The sequence below is a fragment of the Asparagus officinalis genome, chromosome 8, assembly GCF_001876935.1.
Source record: "Asparagus officinalis chromosome 8, Aspof.V1, whole genome shotgun sequence".
Lineage (NCBI taxonomy): Eukaryota > Viridiplantae > Streptophyta > Magnoliopsida > Asparagales > Asparagaceae > Asparagus > Asparagus officinalis.
In genome coordinates, this window is record NC_033801.1 from 4,361,023 (window position 1) to 4,387,218 (window position 26,196).

Consider the following 26,196-nt stretch of genomic DNA (forward strand, 5'->3'; position numbering starts at 1 on the left):
ACAGTAGTATTTTTCTTTGAAAATGTTACTATAAATCATTGTGTTATTTACTGTAGCATAAATAGTGATTCTTGGATCCTCCCATTATTATAGAGAAATAGATATGCTCATAGAGAACCAATTGTTAACACATTGCTCGGTGTGATTTCCTTTCAGACCTAGCCACTATATTCATATTAAATAAGGGTTCTCAATATTAGTCTCGTACATCTTTCATATTTTGAAATTAGCACCTCAAATTAGTGAAATTGTTATTAGGTGTTTTATTTCTTAAGTTATTTTGATTAGTCAAATTATTAAAATTGCTAGTAGATCCCCAAATACTTGAGTTATCTTGAAATTAGTCCCTCAAAATGGAATAGAAGAGTGATTATTTTAGAAATAGATATGAGACTAGTGGGGGGCCTGGTAGGGACCTGATAGTTCATAACCAAAATTTTTACTAGGTAATCTCTTAATTGCTACTTCTACTTCCATCCAGAGTGACTAATCTTAAATATGGTTTAAGAATTCGAGGACCTAATAATAATGTCAGTGATTTGAGGAAGTAATTTTAAGGACAATTTTTTGAAATAGACCTTTTCAAAAATAAAATTATCAAATTTGATCTACTTGTAAAATATTTATCAAAATCGACCTAGTTTCAACCACGTTAGCAAAACTAGGTCGATTTTGATAAAAATATTTTCGCACTCCACGGGATTGGCAATCCTGTGAAGTTAAATTGGGTGTTAAACTCCTCAGGATTCCCAATCTCATAGAGTTAATCATTTTTTTTTTCAAAACCGACCTAGTTCCCAAAATATTTATCAAAATCGATCTAGTTTCCGCCAACGTAACTAGGTCTACTTTGATGAATATTTTGGGACTAGGTCTATTTTGATAATTTATTTTGAGAATAGGTCTAATTCAAATATTTGTCCTAATTTTAAATGTGCTTTAGAATTGAAGGACCTAAATCGATTTCATTAACTTGAGGGACTAAATTCAAAGTTTGAAAGATATAAGGGACTAATACTAAAAACTAGGGGTGCATTCGGTCCGGATACGGCTCGGATATGATGCTTACCATATTCATATCCGCTTACCCATCTCGGATACGGATACGGATACGGATATACCTCGGTAAGAAAAACTTATAACCATATCCGCTAAAATCGGATACGGTTACGGATATACATGCGGATATGCATGCGGATACAAAACAGATATGAGAAAACTAGATAGTATTGAGAAAAACATAGTTCATGTGATACAAAAAAGTTCGTTAATATGTCTATTATAACTAAATAGTTAAGATTAGTCATCTTGATCATCAAAATTAACCACAAATCCATAATCTAAGAATCGAAACTATCGTAAGAGTATGACTAATATGTATTCGGATATTTCGGATACGGATACGGATATTTCACTACAAAACCATATCCATAACCATATCCTATCGGTTATAGATTTGAGTAACCATATTCGTATCCTAACGGATACGGTTACGGATATTTCATCGGATACGGATACGGTTTAGCACCCCTACTAAAAACACAATTAAATGGAAATAAAAATGGAGCACCCCAGTGAGTTTTGCGATGGAGCTGGGGGCACTTGACCCCACCTAGCCCTGCATTTGACATGAAGACATTCAAAATACTGCAACTACATTTAGGTAATTGGATATTTCTGAGACTACTATTTGAATGAAACTCAAAGATATCAATAAACAAATAAGATAACAAGAATTAACTAAAACAAGAGAATTCACAAAACTGTATCTTTTTTAATCAGTGAAATATAATGAGAAACAAATAACAGTAACAACAATTACAAAACATATTTCCTCCTTTTTTTTCAACTCTAACCTCCCCCAGCAGTTGGTCTCTATTACATCGCCCCGTCACTGCCCTCACCTGGAGAACATGGATCGGGAAGCAATTTTCCCTTGAAATGCTTAAAATAAGACCAAGTTTTCAATATTATCTGTGTCATCACAATCGCTAAATTCAAATTACATAAGCTCGAGATGAAATTAGTTAGAATCAAATATATACTCATCTTAACCAACAAAGGGTGGGCACAGGGGGCCAGTTGCTTCGGCTAGTGCTCGGGATAAACACGTGGGGAGCACAGACCGAAGTTTTACTTGGCTAGTGCACTCGGCCTCGAGACTATTTTGGCTTCGTGGGTCCGCAGCGCTGTTCACCCATGAAAAGATGAGACCCGGATATTAGCGAGAATCCCCTTCCGGATCGTAACCGGATCGTATTCTCGTCACTCAAAAAAAAAAAAAAAAATGCATATTCATCTTTGTTTCATTTATTCACGTGCGGTTACAAAAAAAAAAAAAACCCGATGTAAACTACACAAATATTAAGGCTCTATTTAGATACTATGGTGTTTTTGCCAAAAATAATACGCCATGCGTTTAGAAACCATGTTGTTTTTAAGCTAAATCGTCCTCAAACAAAAAACACATCACTTATTTGAAAACACCTTTTAGGTGTTTTAAGTTTGGTGTTTTGATTTTGAGTTTGAGAATGTGTTAATATAATATGTAACATGATATATTAAATGTAATTAATATAGAGTTATTATTAACATGCTTATTATATTATACTATACTATACTATACTATATTATAGTTAACTTAATATATTAGTAATATTTATTAAATAATATAAAAATATCATAAATAAAATATAAATAAGCTAATAAAAATTAATTAAAATATTGATAATAAATAATAATATAATAATTATATAATAATATACTACACGTACAGTAGTATAATCGCTATAATATTATTAACTTTTAATTAATAAATTATAATAAATTAATATTTATAAAATATTATATAATAGTAACAAATTTAATAATAACATAACAACATAATAATAATACTATTATTATAATATATTGTATAGTAAATGTAATATAATATATAAAATATTAATATATTATGTAATAAATAATATAAGTTATTATAAAGTAAAATAATTTTTAATAATAAAATAATTTATTGCTAACAAGTTTTAATGTAAAGATAATATATTCATAATATAATAATATTTATTTATATCATAAATACTAATATATTATTAAAGTACTATTGAGAAACTTTAACATATTAAAAACTGTTGATGCTCGATATCAAACAGAATAATCCAGAAAAGGATGGTTACGGGGTGATGAAAAATGATGGAGGGTCCACTCCCTTCTTCGACTTTATACATGGTTCTTGAATGAGGGCTTGATGTCCACGCTACACATACAAAAAGAACACGTGAAAGGGCGGGGACCGGTTCCCCCGTGGTTTCTCTGACGGTCGACTTAGTGAAACTCGGGTGGGGAAGGGGAAGGTCAAGAACCAATGTGGTTCTTAAGGTGTTTGAGTGCATTAGAGATGATGATCTCCTAGATTTTGTTCAAGAGGAGGAAGTCTTTACCTCTCTCTTTTTTTTATCAAGATGATCCTCTGGTTTGGATCAAATCGATTCTCTATAGCCCAACCTGGGGAAACGGTGTTGGAGTGCGAGCTAAGAGCCGAGTCATCCCTCGCTTTGCAGGTGTCGGCTGGCGACTAGAGGGGAAGTTACTTCAGCCTAGAGAGGATGCCTCCGCATTTTCTAAGAAGCGTGACAGAAGGTATGCTGGCATGCTGAATCATCCCTCGCCTTACAGGTATCGGCTGGTGATTGGAGGGGAAGTCATTTTATTATAGGAGAGTGTGTCTCCGCATTTTCTGGGAAGTGATTGAGCTGACAAGTCATGGAGACCTTATTAGGCCCAAAATCTGGATAAGGCTTATCCGAAGTGGACTGAGATGTTGACATATGCTCTGAGATAGAGGTTTGGGGATGAGGCCGAGTTCTTAACTTAATCGACGGCAAGGAATGTCCCTCCAGTCGTTTTTGAGAAATGCCCAGTGAGTGGTCGAGTGCCCTAAGTAGGGTCATCCTTGATGATAGGGTCGACGGACACCGCCTTTCGCATCGACTTAGGAGTGTCGTCATGTTTGACTGGTTGGAATGTCGTCTCGTCTTAAGCTAATAACCGTCTCTCGAGTCGATATAAAGACGTCGACTCATCTAGGAGGTCAGGATCTCTCGTGCCGACCAATATCACCTCTAGTGTCGACTCCAGAGTGTCTGCTTGATGAGTCGGTGGGGCCGAGGTCTTTGTGATTGTGCCTTAGGTTTATCCCTGATAAGATACTAAGGTCTTGTGATTAGCCATGATGGTCGAGTTGTACTGGAGGATTCAACCATATGTTGTGCCTTGGACTTACCTTGATAAAGAGCCAAGGATTTATAATCCGACTGAAGAGTCGTTGTGCCTAGGGTTTACCCTGAAAAGGTACGAAGGGCTTAAAATTCGACTGAGGTGTTGAATGCCTAGAACTCTTGAGAGTTGACTAGGGCTTTATTTCCCCTAAGACCGAGAGAAAACCGTGGGAGTCGGCCAAAGAGTTATGCCTTGGGTTTGTTTTGCTAGGGCTCTTATCGTATCATTTTGTAAATATCCATATCTTAGGTGTGAACACCATAACAATTGGCCTCTTTTACTTGGAGTCGACTTTCAGTCGGCTCCGAGAGAAATAAGATATGCTCTGATCAATACAAGCATGCTGAGGACGAGAAACTGAGAAGTCCCTGTCTTAGAGACGTGACTTGTCATTATTAGCCACCATTGTTAGCTCCGCTATTCATGGTTGACGTCATCAAAGATTTAAACCGTCTTTTTGGGAGACGAAGTGTCATGAATAGAAAGGAAGATCTTCCACTTTTCGAGTATTGGGACGTGGGGCATTAAATGAGGGTGGCGCTTCGTGTTTTCAGCGAACCGCTTCAGATCCCGAGGTGGATCTGGCCTGGTCGCTTCAAAAATCACCGTGTCCTTTGAAATCCCTCTATACTCTTCCTTGAAAGCTTATAAATAGTCTCTTGATGCTAAGATAGTTCTTTTACGAACCTTTTGCTCTGAAAAAATCCTGATATTCCTCTAAGCGTTCTTAAGTAAAAGTCTTCCATGGCCTCTCAAGTTTCAAACTATTAGATATCAGAGTTCAAATTATCACTCTTTCGTTTCTAGTAGGACCATTTGTACTTTTTTTTATGGACCATTTGGCACCGTTTGGTACGCGGGAATGGGGTGGAATGGAATATCATTCTCACTTTTCATTTCCTCATACCAAACAAAATTAATTTTTAGATGTTGGAATGACCATTCCCATGAAATAGCCATTCCCACTTTTTGTGGGAATGAGCATTTCAAGTGAGAAGATAGGGAATGATCATTCTCATTCAAGGGGAGAATCAAATTAGTTAGGTTTTTTTTTTCAATTATACCCATATTAATAATAAGAATCAATTTAAAATCATGGCTTTTGACTACATATTCTCATTTTCTCTTTATTTTTTAGGCTCCACCGATACAAAATAATCTTCAATTCTTCAATTCAATGGTAATGTTTATTTTCTTAATTGATTTCAGTACATGCATAATAAGGCTTGAGGATAGAAAATCTGTACTGTACAAATGAGTTAATTTATAAGGTATTATAGAAAATATGTAAGGTACTTTATCAAACGAGTCAATTTATATATCTAGAACTGTGGATTGTGTATACCATTCTTTATATTTTTTTGGACCTATGAAATATATATGCGATAATCTTTTATTTATTTTTATTTAAATTTTTAAGGCTAAGAAATAGTGAGAATTATTTAAAAAATATAAACGAAACATACACCTGATCGATAACATGCGCATTAGTATAACACATACCTAGATTAATATAACATATGCATAAATAATTTTTTTTTGTTATTATCATTAATGTTTATTTTTTATCTTATTAAAAATCTATGTTGTTATAAGGGCATTATTAGAAAATGAGATTACATTCCCACTTGTGAGCTAGTGATACCAAACATGGGAATGAGAATTAGATTTTCATTCTACATTCATTCTACAAACGCACCCAAATAAGAGAATGAGAATGATCATTCCATCCTCACATGCATTCCATTCAATTTCTTCTTTCATTACATTCTCATTTGACTTCATTCCCGTGTACCAAACGAGACGTTTGTACTTTAGCGGCAAAAAGTTGACACACTTTTAAACTTTTGCTCCTGAAAATTATGTTTTGATATTTTTGATGCCTCAAAATTTTATTTTAAACTTACCCTCCACGTCATTAGAGTGTAAATTATCCAATCTAAAAGGAACATTTGGGCATTAAAAACAAAAATAAAAAAATAAGTTTTGAACAACCAAAGCTCATGTGACAACTTTATAGTCCCAAAATGCAAACTATCTTTTTCTTTTAAAAATATATAAAGACTGAGGGAGGTAATAGATAAAAGTCATTTAGATACTCCGCTACTGAAACCGCAAAGATCGCGCCCTTTTCCCCTTTGGATTTCGAGGATTTGGAGTCCCCGCCGCCTGCATCCTCGCCTCAGATCTATTCTCTCCCTGTAATTTTTCGCCTTAATGTCATTCATCATTTGTATTATTTTTCATTTTATTTTGCCTAAAATGCTTAACTGTACCGTGATTGTTCTATTCTTCAATATTTACGATCCATCCAAAAACCTAGGGTTTTGAATTGTTCAAAAATCTGCAATCTATAGTTTTCCCTGGAGTTCCATCGTCGTACTTGCTTAAATCGTGATCATGTTATCATAATTATGTTTATGTTTGCTATTGTTTCGTAGAAATTATCGAAATTTCCAATATTTTTTCTTTGATTTGCTTTTATCAGATTATTTCCTGTTCCTTCTTGAGATGTCTATGCCTCACGATACCAATCATCGATCTTCATTCATTTATAAAAAGCAAAAGCGTACTTAGGTATAATTGCAATTTTGCATCATTCAAATGAATGAATGCATGAATGAAAAAATAAATGAAATTATCATCCTTTGTAGCCTTAACCTTAAAGATATTAACTGAATGTGTTGAGGTGATCATTTTTTTGTGTGGCTCCATCATGGATAGTTTATATAACCTGCTTAAAGAACACGCTTCATTGATATATTACTCGCAAATTGCAATCCACCAAATATAATACCCTCCATAATTTAGTCAACATCAAAGGCTGTATGTTGGCCCTTTTCATGTTTTTCTGCCATAGTAATCGAACTACCAAACTATTGGAAGAAATCTCTGATCTAGTATTTTTAATGGAGACAGAGAGTTGTATGGAGGGAAAAGAGTTGCAAGAAGTTGCATCAGTTTCATGAATATTCCTTTTTCGTTCACCTCTTTTCAAAGTCATTTACACTCATAAAGCCAGCATACATTTTAACAGTAAAGGTTACACTTACCTTTGTTTCATTGTTTTTCTTGCTACAATTTGAATATGCCTACCTGCCTCTAGTTTTTTCCCCTTAGTTGTTGCTCTAGACTGTCTACAAAGATATGTGTAGTGTCTCATAAACAGCCTCTGTTTTGTTTTTTTGGGAATCTCTTGGTGGTATTTTCCGCAAATACTGCAACTATCCACTTGCTTATGATTCTGATACCGTCGAATGTTTTGTGATCCAAAAGAAGCTGGCCTGTGCTATCTTCTCTCTTCACTTGTGAATCTGTGATCATTGTGTTTTTCTCTATCAAGTGAAATTTCCAATTTCTCAATATCAATGTCCTTTTAGAATATTGTAAGCCCTTCTCAAACATTCCATTACTTGACTTCTTTCAGACCTAACAAAATCAAGAGCATATTAAGCCAATCTCCTAAATATTTTTTTTTTCAAATTGAGCTACCTCTCTCCTTGTGCCCCCCCGTAGGCATGAGATTCAAAAATGTTGAAATGGCTCAGGTTTTGTGTTCTTATTGTTCTTGATGCTAACATAACTCTTACTGATTAAGGTTTATGGTTGTTGGGGAAAAAAAACTGTTACATAACTCGTTCTTTTGCTTTATGTAACCTAACAGACCGTAAATATTATGTAACCTTTTAAATAACTGAAACACATCATAACTATATGCTATTACAATAAAACATGTGTTATTTCAGTATAAATTACATTATTTCAATAGAATATTTGTTTTTCTAATATAACTTAGGTTATTTCAATATAATTTATTATAGACTTAAGAGTATTTCCTTTCTTAAAATTTGAATATTAAGTAATTACTTTTTTTATTTGTTAAGCCTTCGTGGCTTATTTTGGTGACATCATTACGTGATTGTGAAATTATAAATATGACTACCAAATGATTGTGGAAGTATGAATGAGATATAAATTTGTAATTAGATATATAACTATTCTACAGCGAGGCATGTTAGTAAATATGTATAACCTGTATTAAATTAAATAATGTTTGTTAAAATAACTTTTGTATTTTGACTATTTATTCCTAATTTTTAAAATTATTATGAATATCTTTTATATATTTTTAAATTAAACAATAAGAAAGTACGTAAACTACGTTACGCGTTGTGCTTTAAGCTATCAAGAGGCTTTAAGTTACACATTACCATGTTTTTCAACATTGCTTAAGACTCGAGAGTGTTCTCTTTGATTTTTTGTTTTACACTTGAATTGTTCTTTTGGATTGATTGTTAAGCATTTATGGTGTATTTTTGTTGAGAAGTTGTGATCATACATTTGATTTGTAATGTTATGTTTGAAAATTTTGATGATTTTAGTTAGTAAAGTCATGTGAATATTTTTATTTGAAAATTTTGGGTGTCGAAAGTTCGTATGTTGTATATTATCAGTTCAAGATTATATAAACAGTTTCGTATACACTATGCATTACATTGTTTAACATTTTACAGTATTGGTAGGCGAGCATTACAATATGTGTTTTCGCTATTTTCAACATATATTGACCTTCAGCATGTAAGGACACAACTTCATGTTATTGCTTCCAAATTTAGCAGTTTAGGTGTTAGCATGCCAGATAAAGTACTTGGCCCCAACTGCAGAGCATCCTAGTATAATGTCCAATAACATCTTCATTTGCGGGATTTAATGATGAACATGATAGTCTGTGATGACCTTGTTGAATCTTTTTCATTCATAGAATCTCATAACTAAATTGTCATCACATGGACTTGCTGCGTTTTGATGTATCAAAATACTATTTGACTCCCACTTTTCAGTGGTTTCCTATATTATGGACTGTCATAGTAATGGATTGTTTGATAGCCATTGTATGTGAACATCCAACCAAGTCAAGAGTTCGAAAGACTACCAAATTTACGAAACTGAATTGCAATGGTCATCACCTTTAGCTCCTAGCTTTCTCTTTCTTTGTCTTTAGCTCTTCATGCTGACTTGATGGAAGTGTTGCATCTTTATGGAATCATAAACTGCTCTAGGAATGGGCTGTCCAGTTCATGATTCTCTGGTAATTTTTGGCAGAAGAAACTACTTTGTTCTATAGATGATTGGGAGTCCAGTAAGTTCGTCATAATTTCTTATGGATAATGGAAGCTTAGACATATTGATGGATCCAACTCCACGTGATGGCAGATCCATCAAATGTTAGTCCACTTTGAATGTGAGCAGACTCTCAATTAGCCAAGTAACTTTTGAAGCAACTGTTTTAACTTATAACATTTTGGGGTTTGAATAATTGACTTTGGTTTGTAATCTAATTCCTTTTGTAATTGACTCTATCACCTTATAACATAGCACGAAGTAATAAAACTCGGAATCCACCAAGGGTTGTTCTTTGAATCCACAAAGAAAATATAATAAGAGAATTTTATTGATAAAAATTATCTATCCATAGGATTTACAATTCTTCTTCTTAAATAAAAAACAAAGCTTACTCCTAATAGGAATAAAATTCCTAAAAGAAAGAACTAATTCAAAACTACCTAAAAGACTCCCTATAATAGAGGAAACAAAACAGTTTAAACTAAATCAATATTGAATTTATTTCCTAATCTAAACAAGACTATAATTTATTTCTTAAAATAACCTAAAAGCTTATTATTTCTGAAAATTTGCCAAAGAATATGTGATACTGATGGGCTTCTGGGAATCTGCCACGATGATTAACTCCGTCTCGTCGAGATAGGCGATTTTCGTACATAATATGTTAGAATCTGCCTTCCGTATTAAGAAATATAGTTGTTTTTTTGCATTCAATTCAAACTCCCATTCAGATTTGTTTTGCTTCAAGAGATGCTACTGTTTCATGAATTTTTCTGCAATGTTCGTACATCAGTTTCCCCTTATCGAAAGAAGCTCGACCCCGAGCTTATTATTATTTTTGAATAGTAGCTTCCTCAATAAACACTTCTTTTCCTACGTCGATCAGCCTTGTACTTAGCATCAATTATCTCCATTTATTTTTTTACGTCCTCTGCAAGGACTTCTTCTAAATCAAACTTGTGCATAAATCTTTCCCACATTATGTTTATGTGACTGACAGCGTATGTATCCACGGATGACTTGAAAAACTCCTTGAAATATGTTCCTTGTTGTTTCCCATATTCTAGTGCTGAAAGTATTATCTCAAACTTCGTGAAATTATTCACAACTTTTTTTCTCAAAGAAGAAAATTTTCTCTTACACTCCATACATAATTCTTTCATTACACTCCATACACAATTCTTTTATCTCCTTTGTCTCGAGCCCTCCAACAAGCAAGTCACACATATCATCAATTTCCTCGTTCTCTATTATAACTTTCGTCTCCATCGGGACAACATCAACATATGTAATATCACTCACAATCTCTTTGGGAATATCCTGCACGATAGCCATATTTACTAACATATCGTGATTAGCATTAGGAATCTCATGCACAATAAGAGTTTGCACCTTAGGAGGAATCTTAATGGTGACAAAATCTTTGTTTGCAGTTGAGATTGTCTCTTTGCCCGCCACTAGAAAGGTCTTATCATTAGCAATCTCTGCCTTAGATGCCTAGGTACTATGATTGATATAATTGATGAAGTCTTCTTTGTTGCTTCTTTGGCGCTCTTCACAAATCCAAACTCTTAGATGAATTGATGCTTTTAGTTTTGCCACTATCATAACTAGTGTGAGAACTCTCTGAAAATGTCTATGATGAAGGTCCTTTGTTGTTCTGCTCAAGTTCTCACTCCACCTTTTTTGCTATACGGACCCTATCAGCTAAGGTAAAAGGATTTTGCAAAGATATCCGACATTGTTTGTAGTTAGAAGGCAACAAACAGTCTCAATAATTTCTTCATCTTCGCCCATGTTCGACCGAATGTCTTCATTGATGATATCGATTCATCAATAATTTGTCCCATCATGCAGATTCTTTTCCTTTAAGTTTGTGGATCACTAACTTTACTTTCAATCTTCTGGGATCATCTCGTACTTGAAATATGTATCCACCTCATCAATCCAATCAAGGAAATCATCAACATGAAGTCTTCTATTAAAGGTATCTTTAATCCTCCAATGTCATAATTCTATCGTCTTCGGAAGCTTCTATGATCATCACTATTGGATTTATCATATGAAGTTGGATCTCATCTTTGGCAACCATTAACGCGATCTCGAACTCATCTCGAGTTCAGATGCTCCACGTCCAATGTAAATCAGTCCATGTAAGTCTTAATCTAATTAACTCCGGTCTTTAATTCATTGAACTAACTTCGAAACACCTAGAGCTCAGTTCGGATAATAAGGGCTTCGCCGCTTGCCATCTGATAGGAGAAACAAGTTTTTGATACCAATTAATGCAACATGGAAGTAATAAACCTTGGAATTCAGCAGTGTTATTATTTGAATCTATAAAGAACGATATCCGAATCTATGAAGAACTTTGAATCCATGAAGAAAGTATAATAAGAGAATTTTTATTGATAAAAGTTATCTACCCATATGGTTTACAATTCTTCTTCTTAATTAGAAAAACAAAGCCTACTCCTAATAGGAATAAAATTCCTCAAAGAAAGAAATAATTCAAAACTACCTAAAAAAACTCCCTATAATAGAGGAAACAAGTCGGTTCAAATTAAATCAAAAATAAATTTGTTTTCTAATCTAAACAAGTCTATAATTTATTACTTAAAATTACCTAAAGGCGATTATTTCTAAAATTTTGCTAAAAACGGGTGACATTGATAGGGCTTATATGGATTTGCCATGGCGAATGACTCCATTTCATTGATATACGCGATTTATATCTATAATATGTCAGAATCCCTATTCTGGATTAGGAGATATCGTTGTTTCTTTCTGTGCAATTCAACCACCCATCCGGATTTGTTTTGCTTCCAGCAATCCTATTGTTTCATGAATGTTTCTACCATGCGTCCTACATCACCTTATGCCCACAAAGTGACATATATGTTGCCCTAAAAATGATATATTCTTTGACAACTCCAATTATCGTGCTGTTATTTTAGCATAAAAAATAGTACTATAAACTACGTGTGTGTATATATAAAGAGCCATTTTAATCACGTGAGAACATAATTTTGGCATAAATTTTTAAATCATTCTCGCAAAAGTTTAGTGTAAATATTTAAAACTTATTTTTCTTCACTCCTCTGGCTCATAGAATCAAAGGCTACATTCAGTTTACCCATTGTTAAAAGCTTCAGGAATGTTTTTATGTTAAGATTCTTTGATGAATCATAGTATAAACTACACATGAATATCTGAAGAACCATTTTAATCTTAGCATAAAAATCCTAAATCCTGTGATTATTTTAATCATCGAGACACAAGCTTAGAGTAACTATTAAAACTTAGTTTTCTCTGATCCTTTAGCTTGTAGAATCAAAGGCTATATTCAGTTTATTCATAGTTAAAAGCTTCAAGAATATTTGTGTGAGAATTGTTTGCAGTAAAAAGTACAAAAAAACCAATCTGCTAATCACTGAAATAAAAAATATTTGACACTTCCCTCACTTGTAATTGATCTGTTAATCACTGAAGTAAAGCCCTCACTTGTAATTGATCTGTTAATCACTGAAGTAAAGAATTACACACTCCTTGTAATTTAGTAGAAGAACCAGGAAAAATGGATAAATTATTTCTGTTAAATCACTTGATATTGGTGTATAGCATGTCACAATCTTAAAATCTAATAGCTTTAGTGGAACTGGAAGTCGTCCAGGTTCAACAGCAATGGGCATCATATTACCTTGATATCGTCACAAAGATAAGCTTCAAGATTGGTATCAGCAACATGAAGGCATATCAATTTATTACTCAAACATGAGTGTTTAACAAGTCAATCTAGCATAAATTTCACTAAATCAGGTCTATCTTTAGAGTTTTGACTAAGAACCATAGAAGGCGTAGATGGTACTGCATACATATTTTACCAACTCATATTTTCATTACCTCTGACTTAGACACCCGGGACAGGGTTGAACATGAAAAAAATGAATTCATGCCATTTTTTGGAACGGTCTATCTCAGTTCTCTTTCTGTCATGAATGTTAGTAAATATCATGAGTGCTTCTGTTCATGATATCATCTCCTCAAATATAAGGAACTGGCATGCAAGTTGTTGGATGAACCGTTAGTCACGAGATGTTAATTTCATTTGGACTCTAAATTTCTTCTCTTGTTTTTAGGCAATAAAACTTTATGCAGATTTTTATGAGGTCTCCATCTATTGCTTTGAAGCTATGTCAATGTGATATCACAGAGAATGGATATATATTTAGATTTGATTATGCCTTGATTCATGATATCATATTTCTTAGACTTAAACATCATCTGCTTTTGCATAATTGCATGGATGGAAACACTCCGTTTTTTCTAGCTGTACCAGTATGGTTATTCCTATCAATTATTTATAGTCAACATTTTTGGGAATTTTTGTTGGAGGAAGGTTAGGAGTCAACAGTTTTCTAGTGTGTTTTCCATTGAATTTGTAGTTTGAGCCCTTAAATAGAGAGCCTGCTGGTCTACTAGTAGTAGGTTGTCAAAGAGGTGCCTCCTAAGATTTCATTTCCTGCTTTTTCTTCTTCTAGCTAAGAATACCAATAAGTTTGAAAGGGTCTCAAAATTTGTCAAATTCAAGTACACTACTCAAAATTCATGTTTAAGGGTTATGTGCAAAGAGCTGATGCTCTATGGGGTAGTATGTTACAATTCTATTGTTTGGAGAACAGATACATTTCTTTCCACCTATTGTTTGTTACTTGATATGCAATGAGTAGTGAAAATAAGCACGTCCTTGCTTGCAGTTCTAGAAATTGATGCGCTGAAAGAAAAGGAAAAAAAAATCCTTTTGGTATGTACAAGGTTTTAAATGTCGGATGTCGGGTTTATGTCGGATGACTGAAATCCATGCCGGATAGCAAAAATCGGGGATATATCGGGGGACATTGACTAAATATCGGATTACCATACCGGATAGTGCGCATATGAATAATATCATGTCCTAAATGTAATCTAAGCATTCATAAATTCAATATAAGCCTACTTTATAAATTCTATAAACTAAACATATAAAAAAGTAAATAATATATGGATTTGGGTTCATAAATTTTTTCTATCGGGTTCATAAGAAACCCTTAAACATGAGAACATGTCAAACGGGTTTGGGTATTTATCACTAAACCCAAACCCGATAACAAAAAGCAGATCTTAAAAAAAAAAAAACGTATCGGACGATTTTTCAAAGCTAAAAAATAGGCCGATATGCCCCATATGACCTTGATATTTCCGATTTAGCCCTGAAAACCGACATACGAGTTGAAAACGTCCATGTCGTGTCGGTCAAGCCTCAAACCGATATGTCGGCCGACATGTCGGACATGTGGGCCGACATTTAAAACCTTGGGTATGTAAGAGCACAAAGAAGTGTTATCTGCAACCTCCAAGAATTTTGAATTAGTTGTTCATGTCCCTCATTTCAGAAAAGAGATGGATCAATATCCTAATCCATTATCTTTGAGAAATATTCTGCTTGGGTTCCCTGAATGGCTAAGTGGTAGGATCAACAAAATCCAAATCCTAATCCAATCCTTCCTTTCATACTTCATATCATCTTGTATAGTAGGTGAAGGTTTTGTTTCTTTTGCTGTTCTTGGCACCTTGATGATTTGGACTCACTGTCACTACTCAGTCGTGACGTAGGAACTGATTCAAGTTTGTCATTGATTCTTAGCCCATTTAGTGCTCCTTGCTATTTGAAGACCTGTCCTTGTTTGGAAGCTGAGTTTATCCTGCAGTTCGGCATACAAGACAGGTCGATTCAGTTAGGACGTGAATCAAATCCAAGCCTACTAGCAAATGTTGCACTAATCATGACCTGAATCAGACATTTTAAATAGGTAAAAACCATTCATTCCCAGCATACAGTTAGTTTGGATGGATGACCAGGTTTACCTTACAGATGTTTTTGATCGCATTGTTTTCGACTGAACTTCATTCATTGTTATTCCTCACATTCTCATTTTCTTCTATTATTAATCTAATTTTTTTTCTATCTGTTGAAGTGAACCTGTGAGATTACCTACTCTAATACATGCGTATTTTCAGCATCAGATATTTAATGCTCAGCACCAGGATCATATCAATTACCCTTTTTGGATCAACAGAAATTTAAAATTTCATATTCAAAGCCAGATTCGACGCAATAAGCATACTGGTCAAATTTTCATGATGAGGGAAAAACAATTTTATTAATAACTTATTCAGATTACTTGCAGATTAATGTTGGTATGGGGCTTCTAGTTGAGGAACCTAGAAGGTTTTGCTGGTTCGGCATTAATACACCAAGCCCTTCACTTTCGGTATTGCTACTTGTCAGTCGGATGCCCATCCTTCTTTTGGTTGCATTTAACTTAATCTTTTAGTCCAAAGGTTAGAGGCTAACAAGTAATACTAGTTTGATATCAATGACTGTTTCTGCTGAAAAATTAGCTTCTATCATGTCTATTTCACACCCAGTTCTCTTTAATTTCTTGGTTGCCTAATGTTTAAATTTGGCAGCAGCATATGTTATCTGTGGAGCTAGATATACGGCAATAATTCCAGTTATAATGATGTCAAGATCTCTCTCTTGTTAGAGTCTGGGTTGGATAGTGTGTATTTAGCATCATGCTTTATGTGGGCGTGAGGGTGGGGACAGACAGTTGCAACCACTTTAAGGAGAGGTTTTGTGCCATCAATTAGACATGGGAAAAAGAAAAGAAAAGAAAAAAAATCTTATATTCCTTAAGAGGATGGATTGCGTGGTATTAATTCCCTGTGGGGATTCTCATTTTGGATTAATAATTGATCTTATCACCAGCAACTATTGCGTGATAGTCTTTTTAAGTTCTAAATTTGTAATTTTCTCAAAGGGAAAACTGGAATTTTCTTGTAGGAGGAGAAGAATAAAGTTGGGGTATTTGCTATCTGAGGTTGCATATTCGTAAAGAAGTCTGATGCTAATAATTGACCTATTACTTTTGGTAGTTTATCACAGAAAGAACAAGCACTCCTTCTGAGTTAGGGTATGGGCCTAGTTCCTGAAAAGCTTAATTTTGAAAAGCTTACTTGATACAATACATTTTAACTCCCTTTAACTTGGCTAGTGGTTACAAGCTGTGGGGTTGGGAGAGAGAATATGTGCACTAAAAGAATAAGTCTCCGTAATCAAAAGCTTAATTTTGATGGCTGATCTTGATGGTTCTTGTCTTTCCTTTGTTCACATGTGCATTCAACTGTAATATCATCACCGTTCTCATTGTCATTTAAACCTTTCTTCCCAAAAAATTAGACCGATGCATACATCTCTGAATGTGCCGCATGTACAATCAACAAGATGGGTGACTGACAAAATTAGATGACAAGGACTTGCTTTTATTGCATGTTACACCCGGCAAAAAAAAGAAGGAAAAATAATGAATCAATGTAATTTAGTAAAAAATTATGTTAACTGCAAATAGGTTAGATGTGAGTTGAGTCTGCACAATTTGGTCCCAAGTCTATCAACTTTACCTTCTTTCAACATTCAAATATGAGACCATGCTTTTATGTTTTTGCTCTCCTTTTTACTGACTGCTTTACAACATTGTTTAAATCACACAATTCGTCGCTCGCTATCCTATTTGTCAGAAATAGGTAATAATTGTACGATACAATTTTGTGAATGCTAAACCGTTTCTACATGATTTCTGGCAAATAAAACCAGTGATAAATGAGTATCTCTGTATTCTAACTCTACTTTGTTTAATCATTTAGAATAGAAGAACTTTTATGATTTATCATGGAAAGAGATCCTTATTGACAATGTCTTAGGATACTTTTGCTTTTCTATCTCCTTCCATTATCCTCTTCCTTTCATCTATTCCTTTTGATGCCTTCATACCTTTTTAACAAAGGGTTGCACATTATTTTATTGTGCCGAGTATTTTTGAAGCTGGCAAGCATCCTAGGGTCAGTCTTTCAATCATAGTGGATACATGGAAATCTAGTTTTTAACCATCCCCTTCAATGTGGACGAATAAACAAGTATCTCAAGTAGAATTTCAAATGTTTTAAACTTTAAGTTACACTGCCTCTTCCCCCGATGTATTTTATTTATCTTATGTATATGGGTGTCAAAGTGAATTGGTAGCTTAAAAGATAGTGACTTTCGGAACCCTAAATTGGATATTTGTCCTGTAATGCAGAGACTGTGCCGGAGATAAAGAGGAAAGATGATAATTACGCAATAGTCTAAACTCGATGATTTTGATGCGAATGGACTATGGACGCAAAATTTTAAGAGAAGATTTCTTGTGTGACTAATGCAGTGGTTCATCCTTTGACAACATTGAAAATTTGGAAGCCTTAACACTTGCATTGGTTGAGAGGTACACAGTTAACTGACGCTAGAGTCTGTATTTCTGTTCCCTTGATTGCACAGCTGTTATCTAATGGTTATGCTAGATGTTTTCTTGCGATAGTTGTATGATGACTTGCACCGAATATTGATATAACTTATCAGGTTGCATCTTTTGTTGTGCACAGTACAAATTATTGACACAAACCTTAAGGGTATAGAAACAGCTTTGATGGTCTTCAAATGTTTGGTGAGAATTTGAAGTTTGTTGAGTAGATCAATTTGTCAGTGCGAAGTACATAACATAATCTCTTTTTAGACAATTGACATTTGGAAAGCGATGAGCTTAATAGCACTTGGTCAAGATTATTTGCATGTACTATAAGAATTAAGTGAAGTTGGGTGATTGGAGTTCAGTGTTGCTCTGTCCACATGCACTAGAATGTGTTATTAAATCCAAAAGTCCCAGTTGGACCTAAGTAACACAATACATTCAACCGAACTCTTAGAAGAACTCTGTCGTCAACGAAATCAGAAGTGCTCCTTCAGAGTATGCTCAGATTTTCAACATGGTACTCTTGACTTTTGATAATGATTCAGAACGATATTTAAGCTTATGGATCATAGAATCATTCATCAAATGGCGGAAGGCCAGGTCTATTCGAAAGAACTTTACATGGACCAAAATCATATGGCCCTCGAGGTCTACTTATAAATCCGCATGTTTTGTAACATGTATTCTAAATCATATTTGTTCGGTTCCTCTTAGTTGAGAGGCCACCATTGAGGATGCATATGAGTTTACACAGTTTATAGTTGATTTCCAATACCATAGAAAATTGCATTAAAATGAGAATCAATGTTATGCCGCAATTGCCGCCAGAACTGGTGTCACTCTTACAACAACTTTAAATTCTTGGCCTCGAACAAGATTTGATCTTTAAAAAGAATTGAACTTCCAAATGGAGTATAGTACCCCAAATAATCAAGTCAAGTGTCAAGCACTTGGTGTGTGGTCATGAGATGAGAGTAGTAGGAGGCACCTACCTTGAGGCAACTTGTTGAGTGATGAACACCATTGATAGTAGAGTTTTCCTTTGACAACCGAGAACACCAGGATACTATAATAAGGGTTAGTAAATGCTTACCTAATCAACTTTAGCAGTTTCTTTGCTTTTCTGCATGCTCTTAGTAAGACCAAGATGACCTTTTGTTTGCTATCCTCAATATGAGCAGACCCAACACCTTAATTGGAGGGTTGTCTCCTTCTTCATCAGTAGCTATAACTAAAATGCAGCTCTTCACCTACTGTACTAACTAGAAAGCAGTGGCAAATAGTAGGAATTCAACCGTACAAATTGAATTAAGAATACTGACGAAAAGATATGTTTATTAATTATTTCAGAATAAAGCCAAATATAACAAGGAACAGATTCCGGTAATTGTTCAGGTTGCTTTTGGCCTTGATGTGCTATCCTGGTGTAAATAATGCAGAATACTAGAGACATTTGTATTTAAGGATATTTATACTGACTTTTCCTACAATGAGATTGTTTCTTTTGTTGACGCAGATATATTTGGCTGATGAATGATCACCCGCTTACCACTGGAAACTGAAATAGCATGAGCCTAAAGGCCTATGTAAGTTTTGTCATGAACTTTCAGAAATTTCATGGAATTAGAGACTAAAGTTTTGCCATTCTTGCTTTTGTGGAATTTCTTTGAATTGTTATGGAAACATCCCTATTAGCTCTTTGAATGACAGGGTTGTCAGTGAGTCTTGGGTCTTTTTACCTAAACTAGTGGGTTTCCATTTTCTGAGGGAGGCATAAAGAAGTACCATGCCAATTTTTTTTGGCATTTCCCTGGTCCTTTTCAAGACAAACTCACTCACTCATGAATACGTCGATCATTCACCAATCTCTAACAAGTTTTATTAGTAAGGAGATAGTAAAAAACGTCAATCAATTAGTTAAAGATTTATTACTTATTTGTTTGTTTGTTTATTTTTTTGCTGGGGCCCGCGGCGGCGGTGGGGGTGGGGTGGGGGTGGGGTGGTTTAGGATGATCATACCAATCGTTTTCTTCTTTGACGTAAACAGTTAATATTTATAGATGTATCAAGCGTAAACAATCAAAGAAACCAATACCCTGCAATCAACATCATATTAATAAATTTTTTTGAGGCAAATATTCTATAAGCTACTTCTATCAGGCTGACCATGATTAGGAATCTCACCCGGGGGGGGGGTCCCCCTTTTTTTAGTAACTAGAACGGTAATTCAATTATAAACTATAGGTTCCTAATTAAACAGCTATTCTATTAAGGGGATATGGGTCCGTATTAAGGCAAGCAATAAATGAAGTCACGAATAGAGTTATACCTAACTAGCTTTAGCTACCCATCTTATTTTTCTCTAAATCAAAAGAGAAGACGGCCAGAGAAGGACCAGAACAAACTTTGTCTCGTATCTCTCTATGGCCAGACCCACACGCTCAAAATTGCTGGCTCTGTGCTAGCTAGAGAACAATAATAGAGATTAAGGAATATCATGAAGTAGAGCGAAATAAGCGTACAAGCTAGAGAGAGTTTGGGTAACATCCAATTTCTATTTTGGGGAAACAATGTGGGCATTCGATAGATTAGTTTTCAGCCATCAAGTAGGCTTAAGCTCAATGGATTGCTGTGGTCTCATTTGGGAGAGTCACTGCTTCAAGTTTCATGCTTATGGACTTGATAATTGAGCTAGCTAGAAGTTGGGCACCGGCTCAGCCAATATTGCTTGCATGTGACATGTGTAGTGTAGGCAGAAAAACAACTGTTTCTAGCCTTTTTGTGATGCAAGAAACTCACACAAAAAAGAAAGAACTTGCAGCGTTGGTTATAACCCTTGATTGTAATGAGCAAGGAAACAAAACGGAGAGAAGCTATTCTAGAATTATTGAAGAATTGGATCAGGTAAACTTCAACAGGATCCATGGATCATAGTCAATATTGATTGCCCATCTCACAACTACCACATGTAATAAAATTTGCATGCGAACAGCTATGAGATGATGACATTTACCTAGGTACAATTTGTTCCATTATTGTTATTTTTTATACATGTTTTAAATTGTAGCTAGTAGGTCCATGGAAACAGGACCCATGCAGTGGGATCCACAAGCGTGGAAGCCATGCAACCAAAAAAAAGAAAAAAAAAGAAAAAAAAAGGAAAAGAGGTTGACAACAAAAGAATGTCCAAGGTGTCAATTCATAGTATGTAATGTTTAAACCTCCATACATGATTCTGTTCATCATGAGTCTCGTTATTTGTTCTTGATCAATAGATATATCTTATGGTTGAAGCTTCTTCTGATATTGTCTTCTCACTAATGAAACAGGATGGAAGTTTTCTCATTGGAGGGAAAAGAGAAATCTCAAGGATAAGGTCCATCTGCCTCTCTTTAGATCTTATTGTTAGTAGTCTCAGGCATTAAAGTTCCCTTTTATGCTAGAAATATTTGAATAAGCTTAGCACCAAGTATTTCTAGAAGCCCGCACATCCAAAATCAAAACCAAAAAGTTCTTGGATCCAACGCCTACCAATGCTTGCAATGATTGGCTTTAGTTAGTTATTGAATTTTTTTTTAAAATTTTTTTTTGGACTTTTTAACAGTTCGGCTTTAACACACAGATATAGAATCGGCAGAGTACATAAGAAATCTGTCACTTTCAGTGATCTGTTTCATTCTCCTCCAATTGTAAAGTTGATGCCAACACTTAATATTCCCTCTTTACAATAGTAATTTCTGGAATTTGCGCCTCCCCTATCGAGGCTTTATTAGCCAGCCATCATCCAAAAGGGCACACAGGGAACATTGTTCCTCCCTCTCTTTTAATTTCTACAAAATTGACATGGATATAAAAGCTAATAACAACAATTATACGCACGGCGTTGTAAACATATATATGATTGTTACATTGATAATTGACGATTACATCCTAAATTGATGATAGTTTAGATTTTGAAGTCGAAATTTGTCTTGTCATATCATGCAAACATCAATGGGATTTCTGTAATTCCAAATCTTCCGATGTATTATCAAGTCTAACCCAATTTTATTTGGAAGTTAGTACATACAAAGGGAGTCTACTCAAACTCATTCGCTCCTCTCTCTCTCTAAAAGACGCACAAGGGGAAGAGAGAAGTGAGAGGTCACTTGGAAGTTACTAAATGTTATAGAGCTTTTAACTCATGTGGGCACATGTGAGCCGAGAAAAGTAGGTGTTAGTGAGGACCACATGCGCACGTGCCGCTTTGGCTTGCCCATGTTACCATTTGCAAATGCCCACCATTACCTCAATCTTCTCTTTAATGCAACATTGGGGGTCCCTTTAACCTCTCCTCTTCACTCACATCCATTCTTTATCTCCTCTCTTTTATGAGGATTTTATAAAAGAAAAAAAAAATGAAGGAATTTACTATCTTTTGCTAATATTTTCTTACTTAAAATCCACTTCAAAAGTTGCCATACTCATTAATCTTCCCTTCCTCTTTAACGCATCATGGCACTCTTCAGCCTTCTTTCCCCCTTAGATTCCTTATTTTCCTTTCTTTTATGAGCATTTTGCTGAAATGTCTCTATAAATTTTCTTTCGCTTTCATCCATTCTCAAGAAAAACAATTAGCTATGATCTTTTTGTGAGTTAGAGCATGTAAATTTTTTTCCATCACAATTAAACACCCTACAACATTTTAAGTTTCTCTAGTAATATTGATAATTTAATTTACCTAGTACATATTCATCATGGAGATAAATGACATTAGTTTAAAAAAAACTTTTAACTATCATTAGTTAGCTATAACTGTATAGGGCACTGGCTAAACATACTTCTTTCTAAGATGTATTCACAAGTATGCAATCACAAAAAAGAAATTCTATGAGCATGTTTGGGAATTGGTCAAAATGGCTTATAAGCCACATAGTTTGACCAAGTAAAAGACCGTTGTACCTCATAACATTTAAGAAAATTCGAAAGCTCTCTATTCTCTATCTCCAACGAACCAACCCCTTTTTGATTATTTTGACAACAATGATGGATTATAAGCCACTTATTTGCCAGACATTCTACTATTAGAAATAGATTATAACCCATTAAGTTTACCAAACACTTTGGATTGTATATACTTGAATCATAAGCCATTTGTAGAATTATAAGCTAAGTAGATTATGATCTAAAGTTGCCAAACATGGCCCAAATGTTTGTATCTAAATAAAGGCTAAATGACACTGAAATACCATAAAGATTCACCATTGTGGCACTTAAATACCATAAGTTGTGAGAAAGTGACACTTTAATACTCAAAATTGTAAAAGGATAGCACTTTAATACCCTAAGTAAATTGTCATGAAAAAATTTGTAAGAATTTTCCCATGAAAACTAGCAAAAATGTACTAACATGTCAATATTTTACAGCCAGTGATATTAAAGTGTCATTTTTTACAACCCGTGATATTTAAGTGCGCCGGGGAAACTTTAGGTTATTAAAGTGTCATTTACCCCCTAAATAAAATACTAGAGTTGTCTTTACAGCTTGGAAAAGTAAAGAACAAGTCGTAAGAAAAACAATTTCCTGATTACTGTTGCATCCCCACAGTAACAGTCAACAGGATGCCCCGTCAAATTTCACGAGGACCCACCATTTGCTTCCACAGTGCTGATGGTCCACGGTACTCCCGAATAATTAACGGTAGCCCCTTCTGTGGCCGCCCAATCAAGATCCAACGGATGTCATAAACTATCTACAGTGTCCTGATTGAACCGAACCCGAGGACCGGGTACATAACGGACCACTTGCAAACACACCTGATCCCGACCGTCCCTTTTCTCGTCAACGGTCTAATCTCCGTCGACCTCATGGATAAAACGGAGCCGTTGAGTAAATAGAAACAATTATTGTGGATCAACATGAATTGTCGATTGATGGACCCTCCCTCTCCGCTGAAAGCGGAGCAAGAATACGCATGCAAGCGGAGTGTTGTTAATCATGAGCTAGCACAAACCTTTCGAGAATATATCCTGCGCGCTAGCAAAATGTTTTTTTTTTCCTTGCATTCGGTGCGTTCTGAGGAGATCCATACTCGACCCTTCCTGCTACCTACTCAGTGGCGAAGCCACATGAGACTTGCCCTGTGCAGCTGCTCAATGCAAGATTTTGGGAAATATATTTATATATATATATAGAGAGAGGAAGATGAAAATACAAGGGGATGTTGAGCTTGATGCATTCACTTACAACATGACGCTCTATGCGAACAAGGGCCGATGGATAATGCCACCTAAGATTTACTTTTTGCAATACCTATACTTGCATTAATTATCTTTGGTTATTCTATTCGAGGACAATGGAAAGAAGCTATGAGCATTACAACAAAATGTACTCCGCTCAAAGCTAGGTTTTGTACCGACTCCGACGACTGAGGAGCAGGAGGATGAGGCATCTCCTTTGTCGATGTTTGCGTCTTGGGATTCATCGCTAGCCAGGATTATTTTTTCGCCTAAGTCAAAAAAAAAATCCTGGTTACGTCACTGTACGTACTGTGAATTTTTATTGTAATTGAAAGTTCTTTTGATAGATACAAGAAGGTAAACGGACGGTGTAGAGATTTTCAACCAGAGATTATACGGTTCGAAGCACCCCCCCTCACATGACATTGTTCTGATAACATTTGAACTTTTGAAAGCGAAGATGGCGTGGATGTATTCAGTTAAATTGCATGAGAAGAGATTGAGTGCCGTGAGCACCCAAGCACCTTGCGTTATTGCGCAACTGACGTAAATGCCCCTCAAAATGGGCGAGTGGGTAGGAGGCGGAGGTAGGGGCATTGTTGACATCTCATGGGTGCTTCCTCATCATTTGCATTCATTGCTTTTGTACCTCAAGAGTTTTTATTATTTGTGATAGCTGGGGTCTGAAATAAATAATTAGGAGTTGACGTGGGAGTTTTGTGATGTTGAAATTTGGATAAAAATTAACATTTTTTTAATTTATTTTTACCCTTGTATCTTCCGAGAATGTCCATTGACGTATGAGCTCCTCAAACTGGGAGAAAGAATCATGACAAAATGATGAGGAGACACTATAAAATCATTACAAATTTAGACTTGTATGTCTTGGACTCTAATTAATTAGCATGATATTAGACTGCACTGATGCATTTTCGTATATACTTATCCAAAGATTTTCTCACAACGTATGAATGGTGTAAGATGTAAACCTATTTTGTTTGGCAAATTGGTGAGGAGTTTTGGATTTGTAAAGAACTACAATATAGATATATATATATTTTTTATTTTTTTTGGAAAGGCAAACAGTGGTAGCTGCAATATAAAGTAGATTAAATTAAACCTCATATATTTTACCCCAGTGAAAAAAAATACTATAAATAATATCCTACTATTCATAGAAAACATATCTCACTACGTAATGTTATCTTTAATTTTACAACGCTTCTTGGGATGTTATGAAAGAGGACAGTTTGCGGTTGAGGGTTGACATCAGTAGCGTTAATTTTAGGATAATCGGCATTTATCTCTCTCTCTCTCTCTCTCTCTCTCTCTCTCTCTCTCTCTCTCTCTCTCTCTCTCTCTTATTATTTGACTCGTAATAAAGAATGTTGAGGTTTATCTGTAGGACGTCAGGCCTTAAAAATTGCTCACATCCAGCTGCTTTTTTCTTTCTTTCTAGTATGGGATTTTGCCTTAAAAATAATAAGTGGAGCAATTACACCTTGTGATCCAATATTTTATTTGCCTTGTTTAATTTTCAGTCTCTAATATCCAGATTTTTTTGTAGGAATGTAGATCTAAGAGGGTCAATGTTATTTGTTATTTTTTATGTAAACATGCCAGTTTACGAGATTAAAAAAAAAACATGCTAGTTTATTAAAGAGGCATGAAGTTTGGCGTATATATATTTGAAGCTTAGCATTTGTACATCATCTATCCTGCACTATAACTTTTAAAATTCAATAGTAACCATTTGTGCCTATTGAATACAGTGGAGAATGAAGGGCAAAGGAGGAGGAAATCCAGTGAACAATTATGAGTTTACATGAGAAGCATAAGAAGTAAAAATTTATCCATGTGCTTGCAATGATAAAGATCATTAAAGACAAACAAATAAATTTGTTGATGCCTAGTGATCACACTGTCAATACATATCCAGGGCAGGATAATTTCGATGAGGTAGAGGATTGATGAGGGGATCGTCTTCTTATCCGACTTTATGTCTGGTTCTTGAATTGGGGTTGCTAAACAATCTGCACATGTAGAAACTCGTAAGAGGACGGGGATTGGTTCCCCCGTTGTACCTCCGACGATTAAGTTAGATGATGAACTTGAGTAGAAGAGAAATAATAGAACTTAGAGTTCTTCTTCTGTTTCTTTATTTTGGAATTGCCCCCCCCCCCCCCCCCCC

General features: G+C 35.0%; 1 long non-coding RNA gene across 1 annotated transcript; it reads left to right on the top strand.

Moving 5' to 3' along the window:
- LOC109822774 lies at window positions 6,392-24,798 on the top strand. Its single transcript, XR_002242264.1, has 4 exons — window positions 6,392-6,479; window positions 17,580-17,762; window positions 19,303-19,372; window positions 21,116-24,798. It is a non-coding gene; the product is annotated as an uncharacterized LOC109822774 (long non-coding RNA).